The sequence below is a fragment of the Pelodiscus sinensis genome, chromosome 1 (genome assembly GCF_049634645.1).
Source record: "Pelodiscus sinensis isolate JC-2024 chromosome 1, ASM4963464v1, whole genome shotgun sequence".
NCBI classification, from domain to species: Eukaryota; Metazoa; Chordata; order Testudines; family Trionychidae; genus Pelodiscus; species Pelodiscus sinensis.
Window position 1 is genome coordinate 314,191,232 of NC_134711.1, and position 26,390 is coordinate 314,217,621.

The window sequence follows — 26,390 nt, forward strand, 5'->3', positions numbered from 1 at the left end:
AAACTCTATTTTCTTATCTAATATATGACTAGTGTCTAAGAAAGATCGTTTGACAGCTGTCACTGAAAATTAAAAGTCCTTGACAACCATGTCCCTGTTTATTCCAGCAGCTGTGACATGGTTCAAAGACGATTAAGTCTAGTAACATGGCTGAAAGTATGACAACTTTGTTAGGACTGTTTGATATACCTTAACAGAGGTGCACCAATGACCCTTTGTCACTGAGGAATAGATGTGTCTTTTTGTGTGTTCTTGCTGTGTGTTCATTCAGGTGTGAACAGGTCCAAAGGAAATCTGTCTGAACTATAATCAGTGTTATTTATTGTCATTATCCAACCTGATAAACACGAAAGCCACGTGCTACTGCATACTTAGTGATAAGGAGCTTTGTATTTCAGGATGAATTTAAATATTATTGTGCATATGTACTACTCGAGATCTACAAATTTAGCCTTCAGAGTTCGGTAGACACTACTTAAGTTAAGTGCAACAAGACAATTGAAAGATTGATGTTTTACCCTCATTTTATAACAGATAAACTGAAGCACAAAGTTTTTGATCACCAAAGGCCACACACTGAACATTGGTGGCAAAATAGGAAGATGAATTAAATTTCTGTAGAAATCATTGAAGATACTCCCATATACATATGAGGCAGTTCTTCTGTTTATGGGCAGGAGCTAGAACTTACGTTGCATATGGAATTCCTTGATTTTGACATTTGTTTTTATCCTGATTTGGAAGAAAAACAAACTATTTCAAAATTTCCCACAAAATCAAATTTTCTTAAAAAAAAAGTTGCCAGTCAAATCTCAGAGGGGAAGCCACGTTAATCTGTATCTGCAAAAACACCTTACAGACTAACAGATTTATTTGAGCATAAGCTTTTGTGGGTCAAAACCATTTCATCAGACGCATGGAGTGGAAATCACAGAGATAGGGATATATATATATAGCTTATCAAAGGTAGGACCAATTCAGTCAGGGTGGATGTGGCTCACTCCTAGCAGCTGATGGAGAGGTGTGAATACCAAGAAAGAGGAAATTACCTTTGTAGAGATATAACCATTCTAAGTACTTATTCAGTCCTAATTTTATCATGTTAAATCTTCAGATGAATTAGACATAAGTTTCTAAGTATACAGATATGTAACACTGAGCGTGATATCTATTTTTTCCATAAAGTACAAGAATACTCATGCCAAAAAGGACACGTGGCATATCAAAATCAGTCCTTACTGTAATTCTTTTCTCCAATGCCTTACATACTTTAATATTATTTGCATTTTAACTTTGGACCACAGAATTTCAATCTTCAGATTGTAAAATTACAGCCTGTATTATGACCCTATGGATGTATCTGCTCCATTTGTAGCAAATCTAATCTGCTTTGTATAGAGGTTTTATAAGTCAGAGAGGTGCAGTTATACACTCTTTTAACTTGGAGATCAAGGTTAGATTTCAGACAGTAGCACAGGATAATTAAAGCCCTATTCATTAGTTGGTGAGACAGTGCTCAAGGGTCTGTCATTACAGACTTGTGGCATAGCCACAGCTGACCCAGGTCCCCTGATGCAGGTTTTCAGTGCTAAAGCTATGAGGCTGTAAAATTGTAATGTAGATATTTGGGCTGGGGCCAAAACCTTGGTTCTGAGACCCCACAATGAGGAGAATCTCAGGGCCTGGCTTCCAACCCGAGCATAAGCATTTACTCTGCAGTTTTATAGCTCTTTAGGCCAAACCCTGCAAACCTGTGTTAATTAACACAGACTCTGAGATTTGGGGGGCTTATCACAGTATCAGCATACTGTAAATAGTCTAAAATATACAAAGTTTTGGATTATTTGTCTCTCACTTTCTTAGGGAAAAAAAACAAGATTTTTTGTTTTATTTATTTTTTCTTAAATAAAGGAGGGATGCCAAGCATAAAGTTGGGGAGAACTTTATGTTAGGGACAACCTTAGAAATGTTTGTTCAAATAAAATATTATATCACACATCAATCTGCATAGCAAGTTCTAGATCAAAGGCATTTGTTTCACATGTAGGGCCCCTGGAACTGGAAATTACTAAGAAAATGGTTGTACTCTCTGATCAAAAATGCATATAATTTCAATAGTCCTAAAATATGGAATTGATAGAAATATGCAGGTAGAGGGATTTAACAAAAAGGAAAGAATAGGTAGTTCACCTAGTTGGACAAAGAGAAAAAATGGGTGCTTTATTATGGGGTTGAGATTCCCTTGTCACTCATTTTAGATTAGTCTCAGATTTGAGCTATATTTGCATTGGGGAGTGGTACATTTACAACTATATTAATTATAAATGACATTCTGATGAAGAATAGAGCTAGTAATAGCTGTTAATTTTGACATGGTCAATCTTTCAGTTAATTATTGGAGTTTTTCTGGCAAAGCCCTTCTGTTTTTCTGGCAAAGCCCATCTGGTGTGTATCTGACCCCCAAAACTCTATTGTTGGGTCTACAGAGTCTCCTGTCTTGCGTTTTGGCTCTGGGGAATCAAGATGTTTCAGTTCTCCCCTTTAATACTATGATACAAATAAGGTCAGAGAGTGGCATGTCAGGTACACAGATATGTTTCTACCAATTGACTAGCATGCACACATTTCACAGAAGTGTGTTAATTTCAACACGACACATGAAAGTTACCCCTTTTCTGATCCCTCCAAAGTCTGAATATCTTAAAAAAATCAACAAAATGTTAATCTTCTGTCAGCCGATGGTCAGGGAAGTGCGCGTGTGTGTGTTATACACTCGAGTCTTCAACTGCTAGGACACGAGGTCCTGTCGCAGCGGGCGGTCTTACGGGAGGCCGACGGGCGCCCCGAGAAGTTTTACGTCCGTGTCTTTGACTGCTAGGACTGGGGTCCCTTTGCTGTGGGCAGCCAACAGGCTGACAGATGCCCCAAAGTTTGCAGGGAGAGCTTATTACACCCATATCTTTTGCTGCTAGGACCGAGGTCCTGTCGCAGCGGGCAGCCTAGGGAAGGCTGATGGATGCCCCTATGGATCTGTCCCCTGGAGGCAACACTATCCAAATGCTCAGCTCTGCCTGCGTCTGCTCCCTATGACCGGCTGGAGTTCTTTTAAACTGTGCTTGGTTCTGTTACAGCAACTGAAGGAGTCAGGTTAAAGCTTAAACAGTTACAGGTTTATTAAAGAAGCTTATAAATCATATGGTTACAATGGCTATTGCTCTATTTCTTAACTGCTAGCAAATATAGATCTTAAAAATGGTTACAAAGAAAATAATGATAGAAAATAGAAATAATGGTACCAAGTGACAGCTTAATCTTTAAAGAGCTCTAAGTCTATGTGTACACTTAAGACAAAGGACACATCCAGGTACAATTTTTACCCCCTTCTGTGCCTCTCAACTCCAGCGTATCAGGCCAGGGCCGGTCCCTCAATTCCTAGGAGAGACAACTACGAAGTGGGCATCCCCGTGGAACCTCAGGAGGCCAATCACCTAACCTGACCAGCAGATAGATGGTAGATTGACACTCAGAGTAAGTGTGCTGCTGGGCCCATATCCTCTTTCTTATCTAAGATGTCAAATTGCGTTGGTCCGTCTTTGTGATGCCAGTTCTTACAAGGGAGTTTCAACTTAATTTACACTTGCAAGAGAGATAACTAAATTGTGAGTACTGGACATTCTTTACTGGGCGGGAGATTTCCCCCCCCCCCCCCCCCCAGACGAGTGTGTGTGATCATATCAATATAGTCAAGTGCACTCCTCAGCAGCCTCTTGGTCAGCGATTGGCATATCTCTGTTTACAGCCATCCAGGGTCACAGCAGCCAGCATATCCGGGCCTTCTGTCAAGGCTTCAAAGACTATGCTGATTTTACTGCTCTGTGTGCCCTGTAGGCTTCCAGGCAAGCAAAGATGAATGTTATAGTTGGGGGTTCCTGTACAGCTTCTCTAGTGGAACTCAACTAGTGAGATAAAATAAAACTTAATTATTGTTAAACCGGAAAAAAAATCTTCTAATCTTGTGATGTAAAGAAGGGCCCATTGTTCTTCTATCAACCATGGCTTTCAGAAGGAGATATAGATGGATACACAATTTATTGATGATGTACACACCACCTACCCAAATGGAAGTTACCTGAACATCTTTTTAAGGAAATCACCATCTGAGGAAGAACTATGAAAATGAATGTGAGGTGGAGAGTAGAGTTTGATATGTGGATCCAGTGATTTGTGGGCATATCAGTGTCACAGATTGAGCTTAGCTGTACAAACTGAGAAGTTACAGTTTCAAAGTGTCTTTTCGGTACCTTTGTACTTGTCTGATTGCCAGGCATGTGGTACTCTCTCTGCATCTTGTCCATTTTTGTGTGGCCTAGTAGATTTGTTTTATTGTCCCAGACAATTAGTTGGTTTGAACAGTATTCAGGCCAGTGGCCCTTTGTGTTCAAGATAATGTATCTTTAGAACATATTGCATGTTCGTCTAAGGGCAACCTCAGAAATTGATTAGCATTAGCATTTGTGCTAGTTGCTTTCTTAATGTTTCCTATGACTGTAATTCAGACACAAATCTGTCATGTCAATACCCTTATAAAAGACTTCCCAAGCCGACAGTTCACTGTCAACTTTTTTATCTCTGCTAAAAATTGTACTGCAGTCACATCATACCACCCGTGCAACCAGCAGAGAAGAATTTATACAGCCACAAGCTGAATTAAGTTTCCTGGAGAACCAACTCTGCCTTGAAAAACCTCCTTAATGGCACCAGCTGAAGAATGCATGGCAGTATGTCTGTAAAGGAGCTGATAGCCACAAGAACTCTCACTGGATGGCATTGTATAGAGCTCCTCATGGATTTGCAGAGGAATCCTTCTGAACCCTTATGCAATGAGCAAACCCTGTCTCTTTGCTCCCAGAAGAACATTTAGGAAATTCTAGAGTGGAATGACATGGAGTTCCTTGGCCATAACGTAGTTTATTTTCTCAGAGGGGCACATTGTGGCCCTGAGCGATTCTGGGTACATCTACACTTGCTCCCTAGTTTGAACTAGGGATGCAAATGTAGGCGACCGAAATTGCTAATGAAGCGGGGATTTAAATATCCCGCGCTTCATTAGCATAATCTCGCCTGCGCGCTATTCCGTTCACCTGCTGATTCGAACCAGGAATTGCACTCCGGGACACGTTACTTCGAATCAGACCCCTTGGTTCAAACTAACATTACTCCTCATTTCCTTAGCTCGAACTAGGGAGCAAGTGTAGACGTACCCTAAGAGATTTACACATAGAAGTCACTGATAGAGCCTATTTACAATCCAGTCTCTCAATTCTCAATATTTTGCTTAACCATAAGATGTTCTTCCTCCATTGTTTTGATCACCATATACCGCACGTATGTGCGTGCATATGTGTGTGTGTGTGTGTGTGTGTGTGTGTGTGTGTGTGTGTGACAGAGAGAGAGAGTCTGAAAGTGTGTTCAAAGAACAAGAATGTGCAGTGCAACAGACTGTATAGTGGCAGAGCTGTAATAAGCTTTCTTTTCCCTGCAAATCTTCCAGTTTAAATTTTTTTGCATCTGGAACTGAAGTACATGGTTATTGCAAAGCTCATAGCACTATAGAGAATTAGTGCTGTAGCCTGTGTGTATTTTCCTTTATTCTATTTTTCATTGCCTATTTCATTCTTGCATACGTAACAAGATTCTGAAAACACTCACCTAGTTCTAAGAGGCAGGTCCCAAGCATACCAGCGGGTGAAGAAGAAATATGAAACAGCATAATTATATTTTTTTCAAAGTTTTTTCTCCCCCACGCTACTACTTGTCCTTTTGTTACTCATCTTCCTAGAGAACTTCTGTGAAAGGCACAGAATAACACAGACCCACCATTTCGTATCAATCCCCATTCCTATTGCTGCTCTTGTCACTTCTCACTGAAGTTCCCACTTATCACATCAGTTAGCTTTTGGCAGGTTTTAGCTGCTGCCAAGTAGCCAGTGAGAACTACTTTGCAGTATAGGCTGATGTCTAACTGAGAGAACATTCGGGAGTGTGATTGATGCCAGCCAGAGGATCTCTGTTACGTCAGTGTCAAGGCTTATAAATCTAGTATACTTTGTAATGAATGACTGGAACTAAATAAAAAATATGGACAAAAGTGAGGACTTGGCGGAAAAAAGTGGTTGTTGCATCAAAGCAATTATGAAACCAGGGGTAACAAGTGCAAGTTAATTATAAAACAATAAAGTATGTAACAGGAAAAACTTAAAAACAACAAATAGTCTAGTAGCACCTTAAAGACTAACAAAACATGTAGATGGTGTTTTGTTAGTCTTTAAGGTGCGACTAGACTATTTGTTGTTTTTTTTAGTTTTTCCTGTTAGAGACTAACTTGGCTACCCCTCTGATGTTAATTATATACATGCCCAGCAGTGGTAGATAAAAAGAAATTGGTACCTTGTGCATTTGGTGCTTGGGCCACTGAGAAGAGGAAAGAGAGAGAGAGAATGTGATAATCTGTACCAGAAAGTTGCTGCCAGAATAGTTTTGTTTAAAAATAAAATAATTAATTAAGTAAAATCTAGTAACAATGTTATGACGGCCAGAAAAAAACACACACCAAAATGTAGAAAAAAGTGATCAGTGATCATGTACGACAAACATTTAAACTCAATAAAGGGTGTAATTCTCTTCAGTGCACAACTTTATAGGTAACAAACTTAACAGGTGTATCATGAGTTTAAGCAGGGCGTGGCTTTTGCCATGAACTTTTGTACAGACCTTTTGCACAGCAATGAATTTGACTCTAAGTACAAAGACCAGACTTGATGCAGCAACGCAAACTCTCTCTGTATCAGACTAAGGGTATGTCTACACTTGTCCCCTAGATCGATCTAGGAAGGCTAATGAGGGTGACCAGAATTGCAAATCAAGCCCGGGATTTTAATATCCTGCGCTTGATTTGCATGTTCTCGGCGGCTGCCATTTTAGAAATTGACTAGCCCGAAGTAACTGCCTGCGTCTACACACGGCAGTGAAATGTGATTCCAATTTAAAGCCCTGAATTGAATTAGGTGGTATTCCTCCTGCAATGAGGTTTACCACCTAATTCAAATTAGGGGCTTTAAATCGGAATCCCGTTTCACTGCCGCGTGTAGATGCGGGCAGTTACTTCAGGCTAGTCAATTTCTAAAATGGCGACCAGACGGGAACATGCAAATCAAGTGCAGGATATTTAAATCCCGGGCTTGATTTGAATTCTGGTTGCTCTCATTAGCCTCCCTAGATTGATCTAGGGGGCTAGTGTAGACGTACTCTAACTGATCCTGAAGACAATGGATCTGGGGCATATCTATCTATCTATCTATCTATCTATCTATCTATCTATCTATCTATCTATCTATCTATCTAATAATTATAATTAAGAGGGACATATATCTAAGTACTTCACAACAGTCAGGGAGAGATGTATGAATTACTTGTATAAAGGTCTTAGAGCTGAATGAATGGAAAAGAGCCCTGTACAAAATCAATATAAAATAATAAGGAAACAATCAAACCCTACACAGATCAAATATCCTGCTGACTTGATATAATTTATTTAACAAGAGCCAGTTACCACCAGTGATTCAATATTAATCAGCCCAAATACATTCCTTTCCTTCCTTCCCCATTTTTCCCATCCATCCTACATGTATCTGATTACTTTTACTGTAATTTTTGAGAGGATGTTGTATTACATTGCTTGGTTTCCACTATTTTTAATATCATAGAATCATAGAATGCTAGGACTGGAAGGGACCTCGAGAGGTCATCGAGTCCAGTCCCTGCCCCCAAAGGCAGGACCAAATACTGTCTAGACCATCCCTGATAGACATTTATCTAATCTACTCTTAAATATCTCCAGAGATGGAGATTCCACAACCTCCCTGGGCAATTTATTCCAGTGTTTAACTACCCTGACAATTAGGAACTTTTTCCTAATGTCCAACCTAAACCTCCCTTGCTGCAGTTTAAGCCCATTGCTTCTTGTTCTATCCCCAGAGGCCAAGATGAACAAGTTTTCTCCCTCCTCCTTATGACATCCTTTTAGATACCTGAAAACGGTTATCATGTCCCCCCCTCAGTCTTCTCTTTTCTAAACTAAACAAACCCAATTCTTTCAGCCTTCCTTCATAGGTCATGTTCTCTAGATCATGTTTAATCATTCTTGTTGCTCTTCTCTGGACCCTCTCCAATTTCTCCACATCTTTCTTGAAATGCGGTGCCCAGAACTGGACACAATACTCCAACTGAGGCCTAACCAGCGCAGAGTAGAGCAGAAGAATAACTTCTCATGTCTTGCTCACAACACACCTGTAAATGCATCCCAAAATCATGCTTTTTTTGCAACAGCATCACACTGCTTACTCATATTCAGCTTGTGGTCCACTATAACCCCTAGATCACTTTCTGCCGTACTCCTTCCCAGACAGTCGCTTCCCATTCTGTCTGTGTGAAACTGATTGTTCCTTCCTAAGTGGAGCACTTTACATTTGTCTTTATTAAACTTCATCCTGTTTACCTCAGACCATTTCTCCAATTTGTCCAGATCATTTTGAATTATGACCCTATCCTCCAGAGCAGTCGCAGCCCCTCCCAGCTTGGAATCATCTGCAAACTTAATAAGCATACTTTCTATGTCAATATCTAAATCATTGAACTATGACCTGAGCACTTCAGTAGGGCATGTGGTAGTGAGGATTTAACTTACTGTATCAGAAGTCATCCCAATTGCTTTGTATTTAGAAAGATTTATTCACACTGAGTAGAATCCTTGCCTCGCAAAAATCAATAGAACTCTCCCATTGTACTCAGTGGAACCAAGATTTTGCCCTCTTCAGAAGAGGCTATGTCAGCCTTTGCAACATAATAATCTTTTCTCTGCAAGAGAGGGAAGCAGCTCTGGGATAGAGTTTTTAAAAAGGAGTTGGATTTTAATAAGAGCTGAGCATCTAAGTCCGTTAGATCAACACCCTGTGTATTTAAGAGATTAGATTGGGTAATTTGAGAAATGGGCTAATTTTCGGCTCCGCTGGGAGTTTCCCATATGTGTTGCTGCCCATCAGTTCCCTGTCTGTGCCATAGCTATATTGAGTTGCCAGTTAACACAATCTCTGAATTCACTTCATTCTGCTTTCCACGCTACACATCTTAAATATCATTTTCACCTCCAAAGCATAAAAGTTCTTTGCTGTCTGGATGTCCTGGTGTTTTAGCAACACTGAGAAATATCAAGTGTTAATAATACAATCATGTACAACAGTTGATGGCTTAGACGGAGACATAACAGAGAGCTCTGGTACAGAAATCCATTTTATTTCATATTCTGTTGATTGTTAATAATCAGATACTGTGTTGCCTTGTGAATCTTGTGATTTAATGTTCAAACTGAGAATCAGAAACAGATAGTTACAGTGAAAATTAGATTAACCTCTCTTTTCGCTTAGGGGCAGCGAGGGTTGTTTTTAACTTTTTTTTTAATTTTATTTTGCTTTTTGATTTGTTTTATTCTTAGTGAAAGTAATTTTTCCCTATGAGGGATGGTTCTGATTAAAAAAAATATGAAATGTAGGTGAAGAGGGAAGTAGATTTTTTCTCTTACAAACAGAAAGGCACACTTTGATGGTCTCTGTGCTGTTATGGCACATATAGCATGTCTTTATGCATAACGGTCCTGATCCAAGCCCCATAGTGTTACCCTGTTTGATGGGTCCCAGGGGGCCATCTGGAACTGAGGTACCACTGAGCCCTCTGACTCCCCAGGGTTCCCCTTCACATTGTGCCACTGTGACAAGGTGTGGGCTGCTCCCAGTTCTACACTCCTACCAGCATTCACGCAGGCAGGGACACACCCAGATGCAGTTACCTGCAGGCTCTTGCCAGTCACTGCATGAACCATCAAGAGAGAGGGTTCAGCCCCACATGCCCTCAGCCTAGGACACCAGAGCTGTGCTACCCATAAACCCAACCAATATGAATTTATGACACAGTTTGCCCTTCCCCTGATGTGGAAAGGAATGGTCACACCAGCCCTCGTTGTCTGGGCTGAAATTTTCCCCAAATGCTTCACTCAAAATACACTGCCTTAGAAAAAGCATAAAGCAAGTTGCTTAACTACAAAAAGATAGATTTTAAGTGATTATAAGTCACATCAAATAGACTGAAGCAGATTACCTAGCAAATACACAACAACACAAGCTAAGCCTAAAATACTACAGGTTGGACCTCCCAGGTCCAGCACCCTTGGGACTTGACAGGTCCCAGATGAGGGATTTTGCCTGAATAAGGGAGGTTACTTCTGGCCCCCATGGTACCACTTCCCCCTGCTCTTCTTCCCCACCGGGCTTCCTGGCTCCCCCTGCAGCCTAGCTGAGCCATGTGCTGCTGACTCCAGGCCCCCTCACAGCCCAGCCCAGCTGCACACTGGGTTTCCCAGCTCTCAACCCTCTCCTCCCCCCTGGACCAGCGGGGCTGCACATTGCCCCCCTCCTATCACGCCAGGCTTCCGCCCCGCCACCCCCCACAGCGTGCCAAGACTCTCTGATCCTGGAACATCCATGGTACTTCTGCACCATGGGTGTTGCCAGACCAGAGAATTCCGGTTTATAGAGGTGCAACCTGTAGTTAGACTTTGAATCAGTAATCTCTCTCCCTGGCTGACGACAAGCAATTCCCCACATTTCTATACACAGGAGAGCAATCCCTTTAGACTGGGATCAGCTCTTCCCCCAGTCAGTTCTGTCTTTGTTCCTCGGGTATTTAGTTCTCTTTTGTGGGGAGTTGCAGCTCCGTTCCCAGTGTAGTTTGTGGAAAAACACAGGTAATGAAATAGAATTCAATGTCATGTGGTCTGGTCACATTCAGCCATTACTCATAGGCTAGTGCGAGCATACTCAGAAACACTCACCATATTGGAAGTAAGTTTCTCCTAAGGCCTATTGTTTTCAACAGGCAACAGTAACAATGTTCTTCAGCAGCATTCTTAACAACACAGGCATTGTTCCTCTGCAAAGCGATCTGAAAACCGTTAGCTGTCAGCCATGGTTTCTTTGAACAAACTGCTTCTCTGTGTCCCTGCTAAGACACAACTCTCCAGGACTTCTCTGCATCCCCCAATACACACTTAAAAAGAATATGCGTGGCTGTAACTCCGGAGATATGTCCCTTCCAGTCATGCTCCGTGGCAGGTTTAACTGACAAAGTGGCTTACAACATCAGAAAATGAAATCTTGTCTATATTAGCTGGTAAAGCCAAGTGCTGTTATAGCTTCCACGAATGCAGTTGTCCCAGTAGAAGCACTAGGGGGAAATCTTGGTTAAAATTTCGTTGTGGAAATAAAGGTTGAATGATTTGATCAAGCTGTTTTTACATCTATAGCTGAAGCAGGAGCTGAACTTGCCATTGCAAGATCATGCTCCTGGCTCTTGGTCTCAGTTACTGGGTACAAGTATGTCTGTTTCTTTATGGCTACGTCTACACTGGCCCCTTTTCCGAAAGGGGCATGCTAATTTTAAACTTCGTAATAGGGAAATCCGCAGGGGATTTAAATATCCCCCGCGGGATTTAAATAAAGATGTTCGCCGCTTTTTTCTGGCTTGTAGAAAAGCCGGAAAAGATCGTCTAGACTGGCCCGATCCTCCGGAATAAAGCCCTATTCCGGAGGATCTCTTATTCCTACTTCAAAGTACTTCAAAGTAGGAATAAGAGATCCTCCGGAATAGGGCTTTATTCCGGAGGATCGGGCCAGTCTAGACGCTCTTTTCCGGCTTTTCTACAAGCCGGAAAAAAGCGGCGGACATCTTTATTTAAATCCCGCGGGGGATATTTAAATCCCCTGCGGATTTCCCTATTACGAAGTTTAAAATTAGCATGCCCCTTTCGGAAAAGGGGCCAGTGTAGACGTAGCCAATGTGTTTTCAGAATTAAAAAAATGAACCGATAAAATTAAAATGTCTCTTCACTCTGAACTAGCACATTCCATTTCTTGCAGATTAGTGTTGCTATGCGTTTTCATGAGCATTCACTGATATTTCCTACCATAATGGATTCAGCCTTAGAAATGAGCCCTCTATACAACTTGTAACTGCAAAAGGGTTGATAGAACATGGAGCAACAGTGGAGTGGGCTGGGTGGGGATGCATTTAGACCAGACATACTCTGGAGTAGGCCTGGCCTTTGGGCAAGGCGAGCGAAGTGGTTGCCTTGGGCCCCGCACATTCAGGGCCCCGCACTGTCCAGCTCCCGGACCCACCCACTCAGCCGTTTACTCGCTGTTCTGACTGGGAGATGAATGGCCAAGCAACTCTGGGCACCATGCTGCCCAATTCTCAGCCCCGTCTGTGCGGCCGTATGCCTCAGCCATGCTGTCTTGGACCCTGCAGACTCTTTGACCGGGCCTGCTCTTGAGGGCATCTCTGTGCTGGTTCTTTATATGCCATTATGGGCAAGCAAATACTTGTATTAAGGTACACCCAGTGGCTCCCATTCAGTGATCTGGGGTCCCACTGGACTAGGTACTAGGCAAATACATTTAAAAGAAAGCCCATCCCTATTGTGAACAGCAGGCCTGCACAACTCGGAAAGCGGCGAGGGCCATGTTACTCCAAAGAAAACAGCTGCGGGCCACAAGTAGGGATGCTCTCCCAAAAAATACCGAATACGCGGGCTAAAAATTTTTGTCTAGCAGCAAAAAAACCAAACAAAACAAAACCCACACGTGTCTCCACTTAGCCCCCTGGCATTTTTCTCTCCTGTACCCTGCCCCTTGGGGTTTCCGCTTTCTCCTGACCTGCCCCCCCTCCCCTCAGCACAAGCTCCTTCCCCTCCCCTATCTGTCTTCTGACTTCCAGTTTGTGGGGCTGCCGGAGCCACTTTGAATCTGGCAGACACTGGATGTGATGTCACAATGCCACATCATGCCAGCATCCTGGTGTCAGTCGGCGGCCTTCCCTCTGACTCATGCTCTGCCTCCTCATGCTGGAGCTGCATGCAATCAGCCCGGCGGCGAGAATCGCCACACTCCTCTCTCCCCAGCAGCGCTCTGCTCCTCCGCCCAGCCGGCGGATCAGATGGGGCCGTGCCGCCCGTAGTCGGCACAGTGAGCCCCTGCACAGCGAGCCCCTGCGGGCCACACAGTGAGCCCCTGCGGGCCCGCATGCGGCCCTCGGGCCATATGTTGTGCAGGCTTGCTGAACAGTGTTTGCTGGTTGATTTGCTGGCTGATTTGCCCATATAGTATAGAAAGGTTACATTGTAGCCAGTGTTCCCTGTAACCTGAATGGTTGGGCAGCAACCCAGGAGAGATTCAGGCTGTACCCACAGTCAGCAGCATGTATTTATTTTGGTGGTGCAAATTTACACATGGCTTGATGCACATAACAAAATTTATTCCACAGATGGATGGAAAAAATTAGAGGGGACATTGATGGCAGCCCTGTTCTTTAGACTTTAATTGGGAGGCAGATTTCATTTTCCTAACCCACCCTCCAATCTTCATTCAAATAAAACCCCTATTGTTTGAAGGCTATGTGCCTGAGGCAAGTTATATCCAGATTGTAAATATTGTATCCATATTTTGGTTATAAAAAGTCATTGCAGGCAGCTTTCGGTATTTCACAGCCAAATCTGATTGAAGATTGATCTACATTTAAGACAAGAAAGTTTCTAGTCAAACTCTTTTATAACAGTGATTAATTTACCAGCTATATCTTTAGAACTCTGTCTTATTTCTAGTTTTTTCCAGTCTGCTGAAGTCATCTGGCAATTCTAAGTATGAATCATGTCACAGTAGTTACTATAGTAATGTTATTGGGCATGCTCAGTTGATGTCTTTCACGCAACTGTGGACAAACAAACCAGGCAGGATGCTTGATTAAACAGCACAAGTGTGTGTTGCAGAGCAAATTATGATAAATTGCTAATATTGATTACTTTTAACCAGAAGGATGATTCTGTCTGGTGTTTAAATTTAGGAATGCAGCCAAAGATACCTTGACCTCACCTCTGCACTGGGAACCGATACAAAATTAATTGGAGCTGTCATTCAGGTGGCAGTCACAATTAAATGACAGTTGATTTATTAATTTAAAGGCTAAGCTGAAAACCAGATGCGTTCTGCACTGGAATATGACTCTAGTGGCTTTGTCTGGTAACACAGAGAGAGCTTCAAGATGTTGTTAGTCTCAGTTTAATCACAGAAACGTAATACATTTGTCACTTGAATTACTGTGCCTTCTGATCAAAGATAAACAGCTTGGAGGCAGGAGGGGGGGTTATGTTGATTTGTTCTGTGCTGTTGAATAGATAGCCAACTACAATATCTGAAGGTGCATAGACTCTTTAAGTGATCATGCATTTTAACAGTAATTTGGAGTTTTATATGTCCAACAAAATGTATATATTATACTGCTAATTGTGTGCACTCTCCACTGCCCATAAATACATTTAGAATACAGTATATTTTCAGAAACCCCAATTCCTTTCCTGGTTCCCCTTCCTTGTTCCAGAGAAGTAGCAATCTCCTACTGCTGTTTACCAATAAAAGGTCACTAGCTCAGCTGGCTGTGGGGCAGAGATACAGGAGATAGGCAAATCACTATCCTCCACCCCAACACATGTGCCCCTTTGAGGTGAGATAGGGCAAGTCTCAATCTTGTTCATTGTAATAGACATTTCATTTTTGTTTAGCACTTTGCAGTTCTTGGTTGACAGGCCTTCTCTCTCCTTGTGTAAAGGCCACGGGGCAGATTTGAACCTGTGACCTCTGAAGCTTAGTATAGGAGCCTCTACAGCAGGGCTACTCAACACATGCCCCATGTGTGTACAGAGAGTATCACTGTGGCCCTCGGGGCTTCCAAAATTGAGTAGCTCTGCCCTACAGCTTGAGTTATAAAGCCAGCTGGCTCTCAGCCCATGGAGGTCTGTGGAGGTCTCTTGGTCTTATCTGTTGCTGGTGTCTAATTCACTGCACTGGACAGTGAACCACACTACGTGTGTGGGTTACACATGCATATGTATATATAATTTTCAACATTCTGCAATGACATAATGCAGAGGTGAGATAATCATGTATAGCACAGTAATTTATGTACCAATAAATTCCCGAAAGAATCTTCACCATCTTGAAGGGAGGGAATCCATTCTCTGTCACATTAGAAACTCAGATGTTTTAGTCAAAGTAATTGAAAGATACTTGCATTATTTTTGTGGAGCATAATCTGAAACATCAGCAGGATAATATGCACCTCTATAGTGCCTAATTCGCTTAGTCTATGAACCTGTTTTATGCATTTCATTTCCTTTTATTTTGCCTTTTTCTACTCTCTCAGCACACTGTGGGAAGGAAGTGCCAATGGCCAAATATGAGGTATGCAATTAGAAATTTGGAGGGTGGACTATAACACCTTCCTACCCAATCAAGATATTTCTGAGGAAACATGGGTCTTGAACACAAGTCCTGTTCTGCCACCTCTTAGCAGCTTATGGGTACTCTAGAATGTGTGGATAGATCTTAGCTTGCTATATGCATTGCCCATGAAGCTCCCAGTTGGAGGAACTATCCAGCATTTCCGATTGGCCAGACTCACTATTGAAGCTAGAGGATGACACAAGAAATTGTCTGAGCTACAAGGTGAATCTGTGGCTGGCTACTATCTTAGACCCTGCCTCCTGACCCCTGCCTGATTTCTGCCTTCCTCTCTTGTTCCTCCCTTCTTGCATTGTTCCAAACACCTGCTTATATGCGAAACCTCTGACTATTGTTTGATGCTTTGACCCTCACCTTGACTCCCAGCTCTCACTTCAGCTGTGACCTCTAGCCATAACCACCCTTCTTCTGACTGCTAGGTCTGACCACCCACATCTTAGTCTATGACAATAGTCAAACGATGCATCTGAAAGAAGTGGCTGATGCTGTTATGAACTAGATAGTATTAGCATTAGAGATGGCTGGAAAAATTCTGACTAAACATTTTTTTCACTGGAATTTGCCAGTTGATCAAAATTGAAATATTTTATGGAGAGAGTTTATTTCATCAACAGTTTGACCAAACCCAAGCAAATCTGAGTAGGACATGGTTGCCCTAGCCCACAAAAGTTTCTGACTGTTCTGCATAAGGGAGGGGAAGAGAGTGATCAATCATAAATATCTTGCTGGTTAGGCTTGAGTTCAGATCCTTGTCCCAAAGTAGGCAGACCTGGTGCATGAATCACTGTCTCCCACAGACTAGCTAACCACAATACTATTGCTGGCCTGAGGAAAGACCCTCTCAGTTCCTTTTCTGTTGGAGCTGTTTCACTTTGTATAAACAATTAAAGAAGGGAGAGGTGGGAAAGTCAGGTTCAAGTCCCTGCTCCAATGCACTTTTAATTATTTATGCAAGATGGACAAGTTCCAACAGCAGATATTAAGAGAGACCCACTTTAGCTAATAGCCTGGTGATTCGGGCATTCACATGGCAATCTAGGCTCAAGCCTCTGCTCCAAACCAGAAAAAGGTGAGACTTCTACCTCCGCCTCCCACAGTCGAGATCAGTGTCCTACCAACTGGGATATTGGCTATGCTAGCCTGCCTATGCGAGTCCCCCAAAATCCTATCTACCCTTAGTTTAGGGCCTGATCCTGTAGGTGTACTCTGAGGATAAATATTGGATTGGGCCCCATTGGGGAGTTAGGTGGAGGAACTAATAATGCTGACAGGATTTAGGCATGAGTTAGGCCTCTGAACAGTTTAGTTGTGGGGCTTCCAGGCTCAGGACTCAGGAAGCTTTGTGCATGCCTGCTGGCAGAAATGTATGGATTTATGGGATTAGGCAGCAGCTCAAACACGGCTTTGAGAATGCCTTTAGTGTCTACATTTTAGATTTAGGTATCTAAGGGACAGTTATGTATCTAAAGTACCTTTGTTTTTCTGGCTTTACTAAATACCCTGCCAGTGAATGCTTGCCCTCAATGTTTTCTTGTGCTATCCTGATATTAATTTATTATCTTGTGTGTTTGTGATTGAAATTGTGATGGGCAAGATTTTCAGTAATGAAACCTGAGCTCTAAAGTGCACTGCTGCAGAAGTTCAGTACGAGTGAGAAAGAGGTCACTGCTCCACAACTGAATATAGTAAATCCGGTACCATGGGCCACCATCATTTTCAGGCCTGGGTTTTTCCCCCCCCTGAGCCTGGTTGCCACGTATGGTAGAAAAGAAGAAACTATTATTAACAAAACAAAACACACCACAAAGACAGTTCTGAAAATAAAATGATCGATTGTAAACTTAAATGTAGCTTCAATGAAGATGAGTGAGCAGGGGACAGGTGGGTTAAATCATATTTGTGCCCACCTTGCAGGTGGTCATAGTAATGTGAAAAAAGTAGTCAATTTTGTACTTGTCCTTTCCTTATCTGGAATTCAAAGGACTCCAAAAATTAATAGCAGTGGGGCCAGTGGATGGTTGAGGTGCTGAAGAAGCACTCAAGGACAGTAAGGCCATTGTGGAGAAATGAAATTAATTCTTTGCATCGGTCTTCACGGCTAAGGATGTAAGGGAGATGCCCAAACCTGAGCGACTCTTTTTAGGTGCAAATTAGAGAAAATGTCCAACATTGAGGTGTTTATTAAAGGAGGTTTTGAAACAAAATGATAAACTAAATAGTAATCATAAATTACCAGGAAGAGATGATGGTATTTACCTAAGAGTTCTGAAGGAACTCAAATGTGAAATTGAAGAACTACTAACTGTAATGTGTAATCCATCGTTTTCATCATCTTTTGTACCAAATGACTGGAGGATAGCTAATGTGCCACCAGTATTTAAAAAGTGCTCCGGATACGATAGCAGCAATTACAGGCTGGTAAGCCTGACTTCAGTACTGGGCAAGAACAAAATTCTCATATGCATAGATGAACATTTTTTTGGAAGAAGTGTCAAGATGGTTTTTGTAAAGGAAATTATGCCTCATCAATCTGCTAGCATGTTTTGAGGGGGTAAATAAGCATCTGGATAAGGGGGATCCAGGGAACATAGTGTACTTAGATTTTCAGAAAGCTTTTGTCAAGGTTCCTCACCCAGAGCTTTTAAGCAAAGTAAGCTGTCATGGGATAAGAGGGAAGGTCTTACAGATTGGCAACTCTTTAAAAGCTAAGTTAACATAAGAGGGTGGTTAACCACTGAAACAAATTACCTAGGGATGTTGGGGAATCTCTATCATTGGAGATTTTTAAAAGCAGGTTAGACAAACACCTCTTTGGGAGGATCTAGATGGTACTTGATCCTGCTATCAGTGGAGGGGATAACACTTGATGACCTCCTGAAGTCCCTTCCAATCTTAGGATTCTATGATTTTATATTCATATAAAATCCAAATGTTTATATACCGATTGCTGCTACTTTTAAATAGCATATAAAGGTATACTTTCTTGCTCCATCTCCTCCACTTTTACTCTCACCCTACAATTGTTGATCAGTAAATGTAGAGAGTTTCAGTCAGAGATCTATTAACAGAATATCCAGCCTTGTATTACAGTTATTTTCAGGTCCAATCCTGAGACCCAGCAGGGTTAGAAACTGGCATTTTTATCCCATTGGAAAGCTGGAAATTCCAGCTTTTTAGATATAAAGCACGAGGCAGCATTTATTTCTGGACTTGGCAGATAATAAAATATTGAACCATGAAACATCCATGACACTTTGATTTAAACAGGTTGAATCTCCCAAATCTAGGACTCTCTGGTCTGATAACATCCCTGGTTTGGCAGAGCCACAGATGTTGCTGACTAAACAACCCCAGAGCAATGCAGGGGCCAGGCAGCATCTGAGGAGCCCCCAGCCTGGTCAGGAACTCCCAGCATCAGTGGGGCCAGGCAGTGGCTGGGGAGCCCCCTCAATCAGCAGGGCCAGGAGGCAGCCAGGGAGCTTCTGTCCCACATAGGGAACCCCTGTTGTTTGCAGAGCCACGAAGCCGGGGAGGGCCAGCCCTAGATGAGGAACCCCTGGCTGCAGTGAAGTTGAATGCAGCTGGGTGGCCCCGGACAGGAATCTGGGCAAACTCCTGGTGGCAGAATGGTTGTGGTAAATCAGCAGCCTCCACCAGGGAACCCCCAGCTGAAGCAGGGCTGGTGGAGGTGAGCAACCCCAGCTGGGGAACCCACAGAATCCTCAGCAGGGCAGCATTAGCAATGGGGCAGGATGACCAGGCAGCCCTGGATGGGGAACCCACATTGGCAGCAGGACTAGCGGTGCTGGTTGGCCCCAGCCAGAAACCCTGGGGAACACCCAGTGGCAGCAGGACTAGCCGTGGCCAAGCAATCACCGAACCTCAGGAGATCCTAGGGCAGCAGGAAAGCAGCAAGGTGGGGAGTCCCTGCTGGGCCAGCTTTAGTGGGGTCAGCAGCAGTGAACGGATCCCCAGGGAGAGGAGCCCGGGATCCAGGCAGTCTACAGGGGAGTACTGACCTCCCCTGGTCCAGAAAACTCCCTAGTCCAGGACAGCTCAGGTCCCAAGGGTGCCGGACCAGGGAAGTCCAATCTGTATTTGATTTATATTTATATTCTGACTGATGCTGTTTTTACACTGATGTATCTCCACTAAGTTCAGAAGAGTTACTCCTGATTTACATTGAGATGAAAGAATAGGGAATCAGTCCCAAGTTATTTTAAATATTTTAATAGGTTTTAGAAATATAGTCCTGCTCATTTTTCTTTCCCACCACCACAACAACTGGATTTCTTATATCAAGATAACCCACATTTTACAGACATAAGAATTCAACAGATAAGAATTACTGTATCAATACATTTTTAAAGAGTCAATGTTTTTGCTCTTTAAAACATGTGGCTTAGATAAAGTGTAAAAGGGTGGGATATAAATGTTTTTTATTGGCATAAGTTTGAGCTGGTCTGCATAATTCACTTGTTCATTCCAAATTTACTCGACTAAAATCTTTTCACCATCACATAACATTATGTGTTCTAGATAGAGAGGCAGACTGTGAAAACATTTGACATGGATGTTATTCTTAATGAGGGGTTATGTAACTATGTTACTCTACTATTGCATTATGTTTTATTATTGAAATTATCAATAGTTGTGAGTAATACACATTTTTATTCATGTCAAATCAAGACAATTTCTTATACTTGAACAAATCCCAAGTCACCTTTTCAGCTAATCTAACACATTAAACAACTGAGTAAACATGCTCAGCTGGAAACTAGAACTGAAGCACTAGTGAGTGGAATATCTGACTAAGATGTTCTATACCTCTATTCCTCTCCCATTTTTATTTCTCTTATCTAGTTGAATTGTAAGCTGTTAGGGGAAGGGGCTGTTTTCTTATTATGAATAAATTTGTACAGTACCTAACACTATGCAGTCCTGACCATAGCTGGAGCTACTAGCCACTACAATAATACAAATAATAAAGTTCACATTGTAAGTGTTGCTGTGATGTAGCGAGTGGGTTTGGCAAATGGGGTAGAGAAAATTAGGAGATCGTGATTTGATTAAAAGTAACTGTGATGTTCCCCTGGGGCACTGCAGTTTATGAGAACATCATAAGGTTCCAAATTCCAGGGTTTCTTTCTTTGTCTTCTTGAAATACATTCAAAGTTCATTGTTTTTTCTCATAGACAAGAACATTCCCTATGATGTGTTTTTTTTATTTCCACTGTGCTCCTTTTCTTTTTTCACATCTCTTCATTTACATATGACTTCTTTTGCAAATGGGAAATGCTTAATTCACATTCCAACTGAGAGATACACATTCCTTACCTCCTATCTGGAGGAATTGGTCTGAGCCATCACCTTTGGTTATCTTCCTTTAATGTACATGCTTAAGAATTTAATTTTCCTTTCCAGTGATGTAATTTCTTACATAGTATCTACATGCACATTTCACAATTACATTGATAGCTACTGTGATACGGGTTGGATTTGAGACCTCATATCACATTCTTTGTTGAACCAGAAGGTACATGTCGCTACCCGGCGATACCTGTTCCCTGGTGCAGCCCTTTTTTCACCTGGCTTTCAGAGGTTCTTGGATCATGGTAATTGTTTGTTAAATAATAATAATTTATTATTGATACCCTACAAATAGGCGTCATGTCAAAATTATTCTTACTGAAGGATTTGTAGTAAGGAAGGTGTTTTGGTAGCTTTGTAATAAAGACATCTGATATGAAGATGTATCTCATTGTAAGCAGAGAAAAGAGACCAAATTCTGCTCTGTAACACTAGAGTAAATCTGTATTTGCTACATCAACTTCAGTGGAGTTACTCCATTTTTGCACAAGTGTAAAAGAGAGCAGAATTCAGCCCTCTGATATTCCATTTCAGCAGGCCTATTGGCTTCTTTTATGAAATTAGACAATCACTGCTAGCAGTTTATCTGACAACTTAATCTTTTTTTGTTATCATCAAAGCTCACTAATTTCTTCCACCAACATTGTCTCTTTTGATATTTGTTCCAAAAAAAATCTTCCTATTGAACATGAAAATATGTAGCTGATGAAATCTGCTCTGCATTGTCTTGGCTTGCAAGCATTCAGCAGAACTAGCGAACAATAGCACTCTCCAGAGTGAGTGGCATTGTACAGTGTTAGCACATGCCTTTGAATTATTTTGTCAAAAGTCTATCTGAGAAAGTCAGGCACAGTATGACTCCCAGACTATTTTGAAATATTTAATCATTTTCACATTCTGTTATATAGCGATTCAGATATGGTCACCCGTCAGTGGCCTTCAACAAAGACTAACAGGCAATTTGTTTCTTTGAATAAATGCAGAGAAGGGTCATCTGGGCCAAAATATTGGAATGGCTTCCATTCATCTGGCATTGTGATTGTATGTTTACACAATTTCTTTTTAATCTCTCCAGCACAGAGTGATTCTTGCAAAAATCAGTAAAATTCAAATACGCAAAACAGCAGCAGGATAGCAATGAAGTGACATTGGTGTAAATGAAGTGTAACAGAGTGGAGGATCAGGTCTATCAAATGGGAATATACATATGATTCTCAGGGTAATATTTTCTTGATTTAGACAAATACCTGATATTCTCTAAGGAAAAAGTTTGCATTAGGTATGGTGGAGCTCCCAGCAAATAACACATTTATCTTTTGTAATTATAATTACTTGACTCTGTGGCCGGCATAAATGTGTCATTAAGACAAAGTCTCCGCCCTTAAGAACCCCAGAGCTGCGGCTTGCTGCTTTTCCAGTCTTTGCAAGCATCACATGCTCTGGCACTGATCATGCAGCCTCACAATGGGCTCTACCAACATGGCTGCCTTCAAATGACAGTGCAGTGCATACAGGGTCAAGCATGTGAGCACTGGAGCTGACAGACTTATCTGGCCTCTGGGCAAGGTGTGTGTGGGGGTGGGCTCTATGGACCCAGAAGAGGCAGGACTGGGACTAGCCTCCCTCAGCCAGTCCTCAGCAGGTCTGAAGCATGCCACATGGGCCTCCAGTGGTGATTTAAAGGGCCCAGGACTCCAGCGAGGAGCCCCAGACCCTTTTGAATCACCAAGGTCCAGGGTTGTTGCCCCTGTTGCCACCTTCCCCCCCTTGAGAGTGGACCTGCATGGGTGGGCAGATTGTCAGCAGCAATTTATTCATGGTCTTGTGCTAAATTAGCTAGTTTTTGTTTTTAGCCTCTGTTGCTCACTGAAGTGCTACAGAGATGCGCCAGGCTGACTACAGCATGTGCCTTATAGCCACATGCTATACAACCACATACATTTGGCCCAAAAAATGTCTTCTTTACAGTGAGGAACCTGATGTTAGAGCATGTTAGAGCATCATGGAACATGGCTGTCCTAGTGCATCGTGCGAGAAGAACATTACAATTGTGCTGCAGTATGTGTGCTACATACATGAAAGGCTCTGTCTGGAGATCCAGATTTTACTTTTAAATGATGAAGATGTAAATGGCTTGAAAGACAATCACTGTTTGCATGCAAAGCTGCTAGAGTTGCAACTAGACACTTCAGCTGATATTCCTTACGCTCTCACTCTTGGTTTGAACAAGGTTGTTGCTAAGTTATTTGCCATTAGAACTCCTTGGCTGTGGAACTTACATTACCCGTTGGTCCTCCAGAGCTGGGATCACCTTTGTTTTTGAGCATATGAAGGCCAGGTCTATACTGACTTAAGATATACAGCTCCAGCTAAGAGAATAGTGTAGCTGGATGTAACGAGCGAGCCCATCCGGCTCCCCGCTGTCTCTGCTTTCCCCCCTTCTACGTAGTCCCCCTCACCCCTTGTGCTACCCCACTTCCCTCCTTCCTGTGCTGCGTGCCTCCCCTTCTGTGTTCCGTGCCTCCTTCCTCCGTTGTTCTCTCCTCCTCCTCTATTCTTTCCTCCTCCTCCTTCTCTGCTCCTTCCTCCTCCGTTCGCTCTCTGTCTCCTTCCTTCCTCCTCCTTGCTCCTCCGTCCTCTCTCTTTCCTTCTGCTCCCTCCCCCTTTTGAATTCCCCGCCGGCGTCCGGCCCGGGTGACGCAATGCACCACGTCACCAGGCTCCGCCCCCGCCGTGCGCCTGTGCCCGGTGACGTCAGCCGTCACGTCGCCGAGGCTCCGCCCCCGCCTTACGTCACTGTCCGGGCGTAGCCCCGCCTCCGCCGCGCCGCCCGTTATCCGGGCCGCGGCAAGGGAGCAGGCCCCGCAGTGCCGCCGCGCTCCCTGGGTGGCGCCCAGGAGGGACAGCGCGATTGCGGGCTGAGTGCGGGGCGGGCCGCCGGATGGGGTGCGGGGGCGGCGCGCCCCGTCACACACCTCCCCCTCCAGGTTCACCCGTTCCTCCCCTCGTGTCTCTGGGGTCTCCTCGGGTATTCTGGAAAAAAAGTCTGCGTTCCCGTGGTCCTTCCCCGCCCGGTGGCTCACTTTAAACCGGTAGGGCTGCAGCGCCAGGTACCACCTCTGGATGCGGGGGTTGGCGTCCTTCATAGCCTGGAGCCACCGGAGGGGTGCGTGGTCGGTCACCACCGTGAACGTACTGCCTAGGAGATAATATCATAACATGTCAACGGCCCACTTGACCGCCAAGGCCTCCTTTTCTATTGTTGAATACTGCCGCTCCCGCGGGAGCAGCTTGCGGCTCACGTATACTATAGGGTGTTCTTCCTCTCCCTCACCCTAGGACAATACCGCACCGAGCCCGCGCTCGGAGGCATCCGTTTGCAGAATAAATGGGCGAGAAAAGTCGGGCTGTGCCAGCACGGGGGCTTGGGTCAGCCGTTGTTTCAGGGTCTCAAAGGCCTGGGCACACTCGGGGTCCCACCGCACCCTCTTAGGAGCCGCGTTCCTGGTTAGATCCGTCAGCGGGGCCGCAATGGTCGCAAAATCGGGCACGAAACGCCTATAATAACTAGCGAGTCCCAAAAACTGTCGGACCTGGCGCTTCGTGCTCGGGGGGGGATAGTTTCGTAGCGCCTCCATTTTCCCGATTTGGGGCCGTATCTGCCCTCCCCCCACCGTGTACCCCAAGTACGACACCTCCCGTTGGCCAAACTGACACTTCACAGGGTTAGCGGTGAGTCCAGCTTCCTGAAGGGAGGATAATACCGCCTCTATTTGCTGTAGGTGTTCGGCCCATGTAGCGCTAAAGATGATTATATCGTCGATATAAGCCGCCGCGTACGCCCCATGGGGCCGGAGCACTAGGTCCATTAGCCTCTGAAATGTGGCGGCGGCGCCATGGAGGCCGAAGGGCATCCGCTTGAATTGATACAGGCCGAACGGCGTAGAGAATGCGGTCTTCTCGCGTGCCTCCTCCGTCAGCGGGATTTGCCAATACCCTTTCGACAGGTCGATAGTGGATAAGTATTGGGCATTCCCCAGTCGTTCCAGCAATTCATCTATCCTCGGCATTGGGTAGGCATCGAACACAGACACGGCGTTGACCTTCCTGAAATCGATGCGGAACCGGGTGGTGCCATCCTTCTTAGGGACCAGTACGATGGGACTTCTCCACGCGCTGCGGGATTCTTCGATCACCCCCCACCGCAGCATTTTGTCCACCTCGTCGCGTACCGTCCCCCACAGTTTCCTGGGCAGCGGCCTGACCGGCTCTCTCACGGGGCGGCCGGGCGCGGTCACGATCGGGTGATGAATCAAGTCGGTCCGTCCTGGTGTCTCCGTCAGGACCTGTGAGAACCTCCCCAAGGTTTCCTGTAGCCCCCTGCTCTCCCCTGGTGTGAGGTCCGGGTTCAGGCAAGGCCGGGCGGCTACTTCTTCTCCCCTTGATTCTGAGACCCACCCCGCCAGGGCTTCCCGGGACCGCCATGCCTTAAGCAGGTTGACATGATAAATATTGGTTGCCTTCCGCTTCCCGGGCATCCTGATCTCATAGTTCACGTCCCCGACCCTCCTGACCACCTCGAAGGGGCCCTGCCAACTAGCTAGCAGTTTGGAGGACTGCTCGGGCAACAGGAGGAGGACCCTATCCCCGGGCTGGAAGGTGCGCAGCCGGGCGCCCTGGTTATAGTGGCGGGCCTGCTTCCCCTGTGCCTCCTCCAGATTACGCTTGGCGAACTCACCCACCCGACGTAGCCTTTCCCTGAGCCTCAGGATATACTGTACTGTTCCTTGCACTCGGGTCTCCTGCGCCTCCCAAGCCTCTCTCACTATATCTAGGATCCCTCTGGGCTGCCTACCATACAGGAGCTCGAACGGGGAGAACCCCGTGGAGGCTTGGGGTACTTCCCTTACTGCAAACAGGAGGGCCGGCAGGGCCCGGTCCCATTCTTTGGGCTCCTCTTCCACGAATTTCCGGAGCATCCCCTTGAGCGTCCGATTAAATCGCTCCACGAGCCCGTCGGTTTGTGGATGGTAGACCGATGTCCTCAAGGTTTTTACCTTCAGCAGGCGGCACAGTTCCTTCATAAGCGCCGAGGTGAAATTCGTCCCTTGGTCAGTGAGGATTTCCCCGGGTATGCCTACTCGTGAAAAGATTTTAATCAGTTCGTTCGCGAGCGTGGGGGCGGTGGCGTTCCGGAGTGGTACGGCCTCGGGGTATCGGGTCGCGTAGTCTACTCCCACAAGGATATACTGGTACCGGTTCTTTGTTCGCTCCAATGGTCCCACCAGGTCCATAGCGATCCTCTGGAATGGGACATCTATTACCGGCATCGCCACTAGCGGGGCCTTGGCCACCCTCCCTGGTCCCATCTTCTGGCATTCCGGGCAAGATTCACAGAAGTCTTTAGCCGCCCGGTATATGCCAGGCCAGTAGAATCGCTGCAAGAGACGCTGCACTGTTTTCTCATACCCCAGGTGCCCGCCCCAGGGGTTGCTGTGCGCCAGGTCCAACAGCCGCCTGTGGTGTAGCTTTGGTACGACCAGCTGCGTGACCACCTCCCCG

The 26,390-nt window shown here is 44.4% G+C and overlaps 2 long non-coding RNA genes across 2 annotated transcripts in view; one reads left to right on the forward strand and one right to left on the reverse strand.

Moving 5' to 3' along the window:
• The window catches only part of LOC142827162 (uncharacterized), a 531,561-nt gene that overhangs the window by 366,035 nt on the left and 139,136 nt on the right, over positions 1-26,390 (forward strand). The gene's annotated exons all lie outside the window — the stretch shown is intronic.
• LOC142827160 (uncharacterized) lies at positions 9,328-11,339 on the reverse strand. The gene is made up of 2 exons (XR_012901629.1): positions 10,940-11,339; positions 9,328-9,420 (listed from the first exon to the last, which is right to left on the reverse strand). It is a non-coding gene; the product is annotated as an uncharacterized LOC142827160 (long non-coding RNA).